Below are 13166 nucleotides of genomic sequence, written 5' to 3' on the forward strand. Positions count from 1 at the left end.
GAATGTTGGAGTCTGCAGCAAGCAAGCCTCCCTGCTCGCTTCAGTGCCTGGCTGCCGGCCGCCATCTTGGCTGACAGTTAATTTGCATATACTCACTGATTAGCCAATGAAAAGGGTAGCGGTCATACGCCAATTACCATGTTTCTCTTTTATTAGTGTAGATTCTCTATAGACGAACGTTATTTTGCCTACACCAATCATAATTCTTTCAAAACAAGGTATGTAAGCCTGTGGTTTTGCCTTTTAAAGTCTTTCTCCTTTCTCTCACATCCCGCCCCACTTAGAGCACTTTGCAGGTTCCTCCTGAATCTGTATCTCCAGGTTAAAACCCCTAAGATTTCCTCCAGAAATCCTACCCACATAGTCTCATATTACCTCTACCCACCCCAGTATACCTGCACCATTCCACCTTCATGGACTATATTGAGCTCTTCTGTGCTGTTCTCTCATAGCGTTTAGTATACACTTGTAATTCTCTTATCACATGGTGCTGCATTGTATCTGTTTGCTTGTTTATGTGATGTCTCCCAAACCACAAACATCCCATCTTTCTGTGCTCCTCCCGATTTGGGGGCATCTGTCTTTTTCATTTTTATATCCTAGTTCCAACAAAGTGCATGACATACATAGATAATGAAGAACTGTGTTATGATTGAATAAGAAAATGAGCATATCTCTCTGAGTTTGTTTTTTCATGTGTGTGTGAAGATATTAATAGCTATTTCAGTGAGCTGACATGAAGAACAAAAAGGATATGAGGGCTGACATATTATCTTACCAATAAGACTTATCTTTTCCTACTCCTTTTGCTTAGTGTAGGAGCACAGGAGTTTTCTAATAGGAAAGGTTTTTTTCCACTTTCCCTGGTTTTATTGAGAAACAATTGACATTCATCACTGTATAAGTTTAAGGCGTATGACATGATCCTTGGGTTTACATATATTATGAAATGATTACCACAAAAGATTCCGTTAACATCCATCATATTTTTTAAAAATGTATTGGATTTCAGGGAGAAAGGGAGAGGGAGGGAGAGAGAGAAACATCAATGGTGAAAGAAAATCATTGATTGGCTGCTTCTTGCACGCCCCACACTGGGGATCGCGCCCAAAACCCGGGCATGTGCCCTGACAAGGAATCAAACAGTTCATAGGTCCATGCTCAACCACTGAGCTACATCAGCTGGGCCATCCATCATCTATGTATATAAAGCCCAGCGACCGAGCAGGGGAATGACCAGAATGACTGGAATGACCAGTCGCTATGACGCACACTGCTGTGGCCAACCAGCCCAATCTGCCCTGATTGGCCCCCCCCCAACCTTCCACATCCCCTCCCACTCACTGGCCCCAAATGAGCCTAATGGGATGGGCCGGCTGAACCCCTCCAGTGCATGAATTCGTGCACCAGGCCGCTAGTATTATATAGATACAATAAAAAAAGGAACGATATAAAATAAGAAAAATGTTCTCCTTGTGATGTTCTCCTTGTGATGTCCCTTAGGATTTACTTTCACAACAACTCTCCTCTATATCACACAGCAGTCAGTGTTGGCTATAGTCATCATGTTGCACATTACATTGCTATATCAAAGTAAAAAGCTTCTGCACAGCAAAAGAAACCATCAATAAAACAACAAGAAAACCCACTGCATGGGAGAACATGTTTGCCAATGATATCTCTGATAAAGGTTTAAACTCCAACATTTACAGGGAACTCGTACAACTCAACAAAAAAATTGGGCAACGGACCTAAATAGACACTTTTTGAAAGAGGACATACAGAAGGCCCAGAAACAGGAAAGAAAACTATCACAAAAGAATAAGGCAACCAACCTAATGGGAGAAGATATTTACAAACAACAGCCCCAACAAGGGCTTAATATCTAAAATATATAAAGAACACATACAAATCAAGACCCAAAAAAAACAATTGAATTAGAAAATGGGGAGAACAGACATTTCTCCCAAGAAAACAGACAAATGGCCAACAGATGTGTCCTATATGGCAGCCGGCAGCTTCTTTTATGCATTCTGAATGAAGGAGGGAATGTACGGAAGATTACATGAAGGTCTGAGAAAGCAAGGTGGGGACTGACTCACACCATAGGTAAGATTATGTGCTCTCTTCCAGGTGGTGTCTAGGTAGTTTTGCTTCTGAGGGGTCTGAAAAAAGCCATTTCAAAAAGGTGTGTTAACTTAGATGCACAGAAACAATGGACAAGGCTTGCCTGAGGCAAAGATATACTCCTTTTTTTAAATAAGCTATATGCCTGGGCTGTGACTACCCACCGTGAGCTGCCCAGGTAGGAATTTATGGTCAGATCACCCTTTTGTATCCACACGTGCACAACCACTCTTTTTCTTTTTCCTGCCTCCTAGTTCACTTTCTTCCCTTAGAAACCACAATGTGCCATCTTTCCTCAGCCTCATAGTTTTCTTAATGTTGTACACTGACGGGGAGCAGAATATGCCACCCCAATATGTTCTGTATTGGCATGTGGATTGTTGAGTTTAAGGCAATGAAGACCCATGTGATTCAGGAAAAGCTTTTTACCGCTCCCTTAACTGCCTAAAAGAATTTAGATACAGGCCCTGTACCTGGAAGAGACCTTTACCAGAAATACCTTTTTATGTTAGATGTATCTACCTGGCCTGGCAAACTTTGTTTAGCAAACATTTGAACCCCAGAGGTAAGGCAGGGGAGACTGGATGGGAAGAATCAACCAATGAACTTGAGTGTATATATGCATAACCTGTGGACACAGACAATGGGGTGTTGAGGGCCTGGGTAGGGGAGCAGGCTGGAAGAGGAAAAAAGGACCTAGGTTAATACTTTCAACAATAAAGATTTTTTTTAAAAAAATAAAGGAAATGTCTAAAGAAATAAGGCTGGCCCGACTGATGTTGCTCAGTGGTTGAGCATTGACCCAAGAACCAGGAGGTCAATATTAGATTCCAAGCCAGGGCACATGCCCAGGTTATGGGCTCAATACCCAGTGGGGCGTGTGCAGGAGGCAGCCTATCAATGATTCCCTTTCGTCAATGATGCTTCCATCTCTTTCTCCCTCTCCCTTTCTCTCTGTGAATAGGTTGAGTAATAATTAGTTTTTGTTATCCAAAATGGATTTGGCTATGTTTCAACGTGAGGGCTCAGTTACAGAAATGTAGTGCATCAAGGTCATGTATAGAGAGGCTCTGGGATTTAACTTTTCAAAGATGCCCTGAGTGTTGGTGTACTATGAGTGCTCAATTAAAACACATTAGGCCCTGACCGGTGCACTAAGTGCTTAGAGAATCAGCTTGTGCACTGAAGGGTCATGGGTTCGATTTTCAGTGAAAGGTGTGTACTTAGGTTGCAGATTTGATCCCAAGCCTTGGTTGGGGGTGAGTGCAAAATGCAACCAATTGATGTATCTCTCTCACATTGTTGTCTCTCTCTCTCTTTCTCTTTCCATACTTCGCTTCCCTCATTTCCTTCCATTCTCTCTGAAGAAATCAATGGGAAAAATAACCTGGGGTGAGGATTAACAACAACAACAAAAGAAACCCAGTGGGCTGCCATAGGCCTACCATAGCAGAGTGAGTTGACTCAACCATCAAGTAGTGTGGATTGCTGGGCCAATTTTCAGAATGGAGGATGTGGCAGTAAACTTAGGGGTTGTGCAGCTAGCTAGTCAATTCAACAGGGATATCCTGCAGAATGTTTAGCAATTAGGTATATGAAGGAGAATGCTAAAGAGACCAGCAGGTGGCAGCCACCACAACAGGAAAAGCCTTTCTCAAGGAAAGGCCTTCTGAGTGATTAAGCATTATTTTTTCCAATAGAAACTACACACTTTATAAAAGTATGTTTAAATTGTCAGATTGAATTAAGTTTAAACTGGATTGAGACTTTAATTTTTTTCTCCTGCTGACCATGAATGGCGGGTGGGGGGTGGGAAGGATATTACATTCTAGACTAAAATAAGGAGAGTAAAACTTTTCTCTATATCATCTGATTTTTACTGTGCCCTTCTGCAAGGTCATTCAGATTTCTTCTTGGGTGAGCTTTTCAGAAGAGGGAAGAGAGGACCAGAGAAGTACATACTAATTTACCTTTTTTCTCTTCCTCTCTTTTTTCCAATCCCTGTTTCCTTGTCTGTCTTTGAGTGTGGAAAGTTGAGAAGGAATTTAAACTTGTATCCATAGCCTATATGTTCCTATATGGTTCTCCCTTCTCTCCTTGCAAGAGAATGCTCTCATGACAGGAAGGTTTACAATAAATGCCCCCATTCAGCAACCCTTTATTGAAGATTCAGTACATATGAGGTCCTGTGATAAATACAGGGAAAATGAAGAAGGAAAGGCTGGCCTTCACCTCCACACAGGGTGCAGGGGAAATAGGCATTTAAATAAATGGTTGTTATAAAATAACTATTTGAAAAAAAAGCAGAGACTTACTTTTATACTGATTCTTAGGAAGCCTATGTCTGTGAAGCCATCCCTGACCCACAATCAGTTATATTCTCTTCATCTTTGGCTAACAGTCTACCTTGCATTTCCATGCCACTTACCATATTTTATTTTGACCTGTATTCATTTTTCCTACCAGCCTGTGTACATCTTGGAAACAAGATCTATGTTTAACTAACTTTGTAAATCTCTGGGTCCTGGAAAAATTCTAGATACACAGAAATGTTGAGTGTGAAACAGTTTCAATCTCAGCCTGTGCAAAGATACATGTTCCAAGATGTTCATTGTAATGCAATTTATAATAGTGAACATTTAGGAACCTGGTTGCCACCTGGTAGAGATCCGTTTAAGTACAAATAAATGTATATTATTCAGGCATTGAAATTATTAAAATAGACCAATATTGTTTATCTCAAAAGATGTCCTTAGGAAATTATGAGCAGAAAGGAGATTATAGGACAGCCTGTATACTATACATTATTACATGTGCACTATTACACATATTTAAGTATGTGTCCATATGCCTGAAAGTATTGTCACTAAATTGTTCACAGAAGTTTATCTGAGGGGTGGCTTTTTGTGTTTTTAATTTTCTTTTGTATGTTTTTCCACATTAAAAGTTTCTTTTCAATGAGTAAATGTTATTAAAAGCGATGGGCACACCATTGAGTGTGCAAATGATGTTTTACTGAGTTGTACATTTGAAACCTGTACCCCAATAAGTTCAATAAAAAAAAATAAAACAACAACAACAAAGAGTTTAAAAATTCCATCAAAATCTGATTGCACAGACTTTCCTGTAGATGGCCTACAGCAAGCATGTCAAACTCACTGCCCGAGGGCCGCATGTCTCATTTATTTGGCCTGTGTTAGCCTTTGAGTTTGACATGCTTGGCCTAGAGGTAGTTTATGCAGTGCTCACTGATGGGCAGGTCTGCAGGTGGCAACAGCAAGGCCCATATTGGAACTCTGTTTTGCAACCAGTACGGCAATGTCAGTGTTTGGACTCCTCAGGGCAGGATTCATCAAATTGAATACACAATGGAAGCTGTCAATCAGGGTGTAGCCACAATTGGTCTGAAATTTTTTAAAAACTCTATGCAGTGTTGGTCACACTGAAAGAAAGCACACTCAAAACTTGCAGCTCACCAGAAAAAATTCTCCATGTTGACATATTGGTATCTCAATTGTGGGACTTACTGCTGGTGCTAGACTGTTAAGTAACTTTATGCTCCAGGAGTGTTTGGATTCCAGATTTGTATTTGACAGACCTCTTCCTGTGTCCCCTCTTGTATCTATAATTGGAAGCAAGACGCAGATAGCAACGCAAAGATGTGGCCAAAGACAGTATGGTGTTGGGCTGTTTATTCCTGGTTATGATGATATGGGCCCTCATATTTTCTACACCTGTCTCTCTGCAAACTATTTTTGACTGTAGGTCTGTGTCCATTGAAGCTCATTTTCAATCAGCTCATACTTACTCGGACAGACATATGTCTGAGTTTATGGAATGCAATTCAAATGAACTGGTTAAGCATGGTCTGCATGCTTTAAGAGAGACACTTCCTACAGAACAGGACCTAACTATGAAGAATGTTCCCATTGGAATTTTTGGTAAAGACTTGGAGTTTATGATGTATAATGATGATGATAATGTGTCTCTGTTCCTGGAAGGCCTTTAAGAAAGACCACAGAGAAAGGCACAGCCTGCTCAACCTGCTGATAAACATGCAGAAAAGGCAGAGAAACCAATGGAAGCTCCATTCTATATGTGTATTATCAAATGTGTAAGAACACAGGAATTATCAAATGTGTAAGAACACAGGAATATGTATAATAACAATAATCTATACTTTGATGCAGTGGTGAAATGGTATGTTTTAGGAATCAGTCCAAATGTGAGTTTTTTCTAAGCACCTCACTGAAACCATATAATGGGGTGCATTTTTTCTGAGAGGGTCTATATAATCATTATCTAGAAAATAAATGTACTAATGTTTTTATATGAAGAACATAGTGTCTTTGTGGTTTTAAAGACAATGGTAAAATAAATTATTTCATATGCTGGGAAAAAATATGAATGGCTTTTTCCTACTATGCATAGGACAGTCTCCCAAAAAAAGGATTATCAGGCCTCAAGTGTCAACAGTGAAGTTGAAAACATAAAAATTGTCCTCATAAGGTTCTTTACTGCCATCTGGTGGTTAGAGAAGAGCCTACAAGTTCCATGTAGCTCCAGAGGAAATTCAGATGATTGAAGTAGGGCCTCAGAAATAAGATGGAAGGCCATAAGATGGATAGCTATAGTTCGAATAGGAGGCAGGGGAAGAGCAAGGAAAATTTATGGTTTACAGGGTCTGGGATGATATTACGAAGACCAGTATTTGGTTGTGAGGCCTCCATTCTGTATTTGTAAAACCTACATTAAGATTTCCAGTTTCATTGTGACTCTAGAGACCAGAATAACTATGTGCTGAGGCAAGAAAGGCCATTTGCAAGGCCTAGGCTTTCTTATTTGAGCCCACCCTTCTTACCCTCACCCTGAAGGCCATGCAGAAACAAATTTATTTTTGTTCTGCTCATCAGTTTTACCTATCATTTTCCACCCTCCAGTTGTTGTTTTCTAACTATTGCTTACTACTGAATGACCCATCTGACAGCCTTGTCTCATGCTCCTATTCACTGCTCTCAACTGGGTGTGGACCACTGCTTACTTTCCTGCCTGCTGGTCACGTCTGGAAGGCCTATGTTCTCTCACCTCTTAAAAAAAATGCTTCTCTTTTCCAACAGGTGTAGGAATCTTATGCAGCCCTTATTTTCTTGTTGCACCTTCTTCTTGAAATATATGTTTTTATTAATTTTGGAGAGAGATGGAGAGAGTGAAGGGGAGAGAAAGAGAGAGAGAGAGAGAGAGAGAGAGAGAGAGAGATTGATTGGTTGCCTCCTGCACCCACTTTGACCTGGGAACAAAACTGAAACCTGGGTATATGTCCTGACCTAGAAACAAACCAGTGATCTTTTGGTGCACAGGGCAATGCTCAACCAACAGCAATCTGGGCCAGGGCAGGACACACTGTTTCTTTTTTTATTTATTTATTTATTTTTATTTATTTATTTTTTTTATTGATTTTTTACAGAGAAGAAGGGAGAGGGATAGAGAGTTAGAAACATCGATGAGAGAGATCGATCAGCTGCCTCCTGCACGCCCCCCACTGGGGATGTGCCTGCAACCAAGGTACACGCCCTTGACCGGAATCGAACCTGGGACCCTTGAGTCCGCAGGCTGACGCTCTATCCACTGAGCCAAACCGGTTCGGCGACACACTGTTTCTTTATTTTTACAATCCCATTGTTCAGATCCATTTAGATGATAGCAATCTGTATCAAGGCCATGTTCTATTAACCATCGTTACAACTCTCTGTGGGTAGTGGACTCTTGGTTGGCCATCTGTGTCTCTTGTTAGGGTAATCGCATCCTCCTAGTTTCTAGTGGTTAAGTGCTTGCATATGATTTCTGTTACTTTCGAGCTCCATCATCTCCATAAGTGTTAAAGCGAGAGCCACCACTGAACATTCCTAATGCCTTGGCGAATATTGTTTCCTTTGGGTGTGGGTCTTCTAGCCTTACACCATTTAACTGTTCCAGCATGCCCATCACACTATCACCTTTTATTTTTTTAATTTATTCTAAGAACTCAGGTATTTATATTGTGCTCAGTGTGGGATTTTGATCTCCCTGAGATTCTATGAGCCTTCCTACATTTAGTGGGTTTCCTTAGTGCACTTTTCCAATCCTCTGAAGTTCTAGACTATGCATTAAATCTCATATCCTAAGAATGTGTCCCCAAGACAATGAATTTGTGCATATCAAATCATATGTTCTTGCTTGCTTTTCCCTCAGCTCCTGGACAAGAAACAAGGTTATCTTCTGGGAGGGTCAGGCAGCCAGAATTTACTCATCCCTACCAGCTCTGTGTTGCAGAGGCGAGTATTGCAGAGAGGTTAGGGCTCTTTTCTTCCTCCCATTCCTACTTCTTGGTGTGGAAATCTTACCACAGCAATGGAAGGATGAAAATACTGGGACCTCAATTGTCCTTGCTTTGGCTCCCTTGTAGGGCAGAGGTTCTCTTGCTTGGAAAGGCAAGCCAAGAAGGCTAGAGGCTACTGCTCCCCCTCAGTGCCTATAGCACTGGCTCAGAGATATTTTCTAAGAAAAAAGGAAGTTTATAATAACAGAGAGCCCTGAAGATCTACCCTAAAGGAACTGACTTTATCTGAAACAGTTCAAGCCTAAGCGTGCTATTGAAAATAATGGAGATTTTAGTGGTAAGCATTAAGTCTCACAGAGGTGGGGAACCTTTTTCTGCCAATGGCCATTTGGATATTTATCACATCATTGGTGGGTCATACAAAACTATCAACTTAAAAATTAGCCTACTGTATTTGGTCGAACATTTCATTAACTCACCCCAAATGCCTTGACAGTGCCAGACCAAATGATTTCTCAGGCCGTATAGAGCTCACAGTTCTCTCAGGTCCGACGTTCCCCACCCCTGATTTAAGAGGAGACCAATCTATTTAATAAACGGCCCATAGCCTTAATACTTGAATGCCGGAATGATCAAACAACCTGTCACCAGGAAGTTCATGGAGCACCTCTCGGTCCCTCCCCACAGCCCACTCGCTGCTCCTGGCGGCAGGGCGGGGCTCGTGGCGCCTCGTGATTTCACATGCTGAGCCTCTAGTAACTCCATAAGAGCCAAAGAATGGATTGAAACAGTGGACTTACTTTTACCTTACACGAGGAAGGCAGTCAGTAGAGCAGGCTTTGGGTAAAGATATATTTAGAATCCAGTTTTGAGCATGTCAAGCTTGAAGATTTAAGACATCCAAGTGGAGGTGTTAAGTAGGAATGTGTTTGATAGTTGGACAGAGGTGTGGGTGAGACATGTATTGGGGGTCAATGGTATTTAATGCCATGGGGACTGAAGACACATTAAGAGAGAGAGTCTAGATATAGAAGTAAGTCCAAAGATTGGGCCTTTGGAGGATGATAGCATTGAGAGTTCTAATAGAAGAGGAAGAATCTATGGGTGTAGGAGGAAAAACAAGCGTGCAATATTTTAAATTCCAAGTGAAGAAAGTGTGTCATGGAGGAGAGAGTGGTAAAATGATACTGGTAGTGAAACTGGACACAAAATGGGTCCAGGCTGCCCGTTACTACTTGAGCCCTTGACCTATGCTAGCATTGAGACAAAGTTCTAATAGAAGAGGAAGGACCAGTAAAGCAGAGTGATATAGAAAGAAAAGCAAGAATTTACTACTCTCAGATCCAAGTGAAGAAAGTGTTTCAGGGAGTAGAGAGTGATAACATGATGCTTTTAGGGCAAGCAAGATGATTGAGAAGAAAAAATTGGATAAGGAAAATTGAGGCCATTGGTAACTTCTATTTAGTTAACATCAGCTGCATTATCTATTTGAAATATCAGAACCACATTTGATTCTTTTTTTTTTCTTTCCAGCTATCACCACTTCCACCTCCAATATGTAGTAAACCTGTCCTGTCAATTGTATTCCACAACCATTATTCATCACCTACACTGGGTAAATACCATTCTAGATACTTGTATATAGAGATGAACAAGACTTAGACCCTCTTCTTCAAGAGCTTCAGTTGAGAATTTGGTACAGGCATAACTACCTTTCAATATAGTAGCAATGGTGATGTTAATAATTATTAGAATTTCTTTTATTAATAAGACTTTCTTTGCTGCTGTTGCTGCTACTCCTAGCACTCTCTAACATATTAGAACACATACTTTATGCCAGGCATATATATATATGATTATCTCAATCGCTATACTTTTATGTGGTGACATCATCTTATAGAGAAAAAAATGAAGGAGAGAGAGATTAAGTAACCCATCTGTGGTCATACAGCAGGTAAATGGTGGAAGCTCTATGCAAAACCAAGTAGTCTAACTTTCAAATTTGTGTTCTTCACCACAACTGCAAGCTGGCTTGCCCTAACTTACAAAACTTGACTTTTATCTACTAACTTATGCCCTCACTTTAAATTACTTTTGCCTTCTTGCTTCCTCTTTTTATTTTTTTATCTTTTAAATTGATTAAGATATTACATATGTGTCCTTATTGCTCCATTGGCCCCTCCCCCCACTCCCCCACTCATGTCCTCATCCCCCTGTTGTTTGTATCCATTGGGTGGCTTATATGCAAGCATACAAGTCCTTTGGTTGATGTCTCCCCCTTACCTCCACCCTCCCCTAACTTCCCTCTGAGATTTGATGGTCTGATTGATGCTTCTCTGGCTGCTTCCTCTTTTTAATGTTTACTGGAATAACTTTCCTAATAAATCCCTTGTGAATCTAAGTCTTAGACCTGCTTCTGAGGAACCTAAGACATATTCTTCCATACTGCTAAAGAACTGTGATAGTGACATCTCTACATCTTTGATTGATTATTTAGTATTTGAAATAGCTGTAACTACTGATGAAGTACCAAGGGCCTCAATATCATAAGATGCATTTTGAGCTATAAGTTAAAAATCACATTTATTTTGTTCTTAACTGTGATTTGCCAAATGTCCTTGTTGAATACTCCTGTCCAGTGAAGCCCAGATGAGACTATCTCAGTTTATCAATGTGGTTGTAATAAAATGTTACTCAAAAGCAAAGGAATAAGGAAGTTGGGAGAGGAAGTATAACATAATAACTTAGAGTATACTTACTCAGTATGTGGTACTAAATGCTTCTATATAGCAATTCATTTATTTTCCCCAACAATAGCATGAGAAATGTACTATTTGAGAGACAGGGCACTTGAGTAGAGAGAGATTAAATTACATGCCCAAGGTTTCACAGGCACTATTACTACTGCAAAGAGAGCAAATTAGTAATTATCATGACAGTGTCAGTGACAGTATACAAGCTTTCCTTCACTCCTTGTCCACTTACATAGCACAGCACTACTCTAAATGGCTGAATGGGTTTCTGAGATCTTAGTGAAGGGCTAGAATGATTAAGGAGAATTACAATTTTGAGGGAATGGGAAAAATGGTATGTTTCATATGTCTTTCCACATAGTCCAATGGAAGAGCATACCAAACTTAAGGGGGTCATCTTTAAACACACTGTATTGTAGTCAGCTCAGGCTGCCATAACATAATACCATATTCTGGGTGTCTTAGACAATAGAAACTTATTTCTCATAATTTTGGAGCATCTAAGATCAAGATACTGGCTGATTCATTTCCTGGTGAGGGCTTTCTTCCTGGCTTGCAGGTGGCTACCGTCTTGCTGTGTGCTCTCATGGTCTTCCCTTAGGTACTTGATCCCATCATGAGAGCCCTGCCCTCCTGAACTCATCTCACCCTGATTATTGTGGGGACACAAACATTTAATCCATAACACACCCATTCCCTGGACTTTCTCATATTTTTATCCTCTGGGAGATAGACAGAGAGAGAGAGATCTACTTCAAAACTTCTCAGTGCAGGCAGACCAATTTTAGTCAGGCTACCACTAACCCATTGCAGCTGCTGCCTCTAATGAAGTCACACCAGAAAGAAGAAGGATTACTAAATTAGACCAGATTTTGCTGAATGGAAATAGTATGATAATGCTGGTTCCTGGAGAAAAAGAATCTGAATGGATTCCCTTAATTTATGCTAGTTTCTGTTTTGTCTTATAATGACAACAAAATATATATTTTTAAACCTTTCAAGCCCAGCCGGGATGGCTCAGTGATTAAGCATCGACCCATGAGCCAAGAGGTTGCCTGTCGATTACTGGTCAGGGCACATGCCAGGGTTGTGCGCTGAATCCCCAGTAGGGGACATGCAGGAGGCAGCTGGTTAATGATGGTTCCCTCTCATCCATGTTTCTATTCCTCTATCCCTCTCCCTTCCTCTCTCTAGAAAAAAAAAACAATAACACACCTTTCCATGTCTGGATTATATGAAGCTAAATTTCTCATTAAAGGGGAATGCTTTCAAGAGGCAATGTATAGGCCATCTTTGTAAATTAATCATGGGAAAAAAAAGAACAGTTATTGAAGATGAAAATAAAGGTGTTTTTGGTTAAAATAAAAAAAAACTGCAGTGCAAGTTTTCATCTTCCTTTAAGAAACTTACATCTTATTCATGATGTTTTATTTTGTCTTAGAATCCATCACCCTTCTGGCCCCATATCTAAAGGCCTTCTGATTCCTTCTTTCCCACTGCATTTGGGATCTTTTGCTTAATGTACTTCGGAAATCCCCAAAATCTATGGATGTGGTAACCCCAATTCCTGTTCTTATGTCCCCTACTTTCAATGATATTTTTAGAGTCCCAATCCATTGACCTAGTCTTTACTGACTAGCAAGTCTGACCGCCTCTAATCCTGTGAGCTACACCTGGACCCAGTGCCGCCTACTCATGGTGATCCTGTGATTCCCCTTCCTATTAATGCCTACTCCTAGTAATGGCTTCTCCCTCAGTGGCTTATCCCTCAGTGACCCCAATCAGATGATATTGTAATCACCTTAATCTAGATCCCTCTTTGATGGCAGAAAACCCAGTTCCTACCTACTCTGTCCTCTGTTTCCATTTATTTCGTCTCAGTTTTTTAAAAAAATCTCTTCAGCACAGCAGCACAGCCTCTGAATCTCGTGTGTGTGTGTGTGTGTGTGTGTGTGTGTGTGTGTGTGTGT

At 40.6% G+C, this 13166-nt stretch overlaps 1 pseudogene; it reads left to right on the plus strand.

Annotated features, from left to right (window-relative positions):
* Nucleotides 1-5378: 5378 nt before the first annotated feature.
* Nucleotides 5379-6271, plus strand: LOC106724196 (annotated as a pseudogene).
* The last annotated feature ends 6895 nt before the right edge of the window (nucleotides 6272-13166 follow it).

Source organism: Myotis brandtii, unplaced genomic scaffold (genome assembly GCF_000412655.1).
Source record: "Myotis brandtii unplaced genomic scaffold, ASM41265v1 scaffold746, whole genome shotgun sequence".
Lineage (NCBI taxonomy): Eukaryota > Metazoa > Chordata > Mammalia > Chiroptera > Vespertilionidae > Myotis > Myotis brandtii.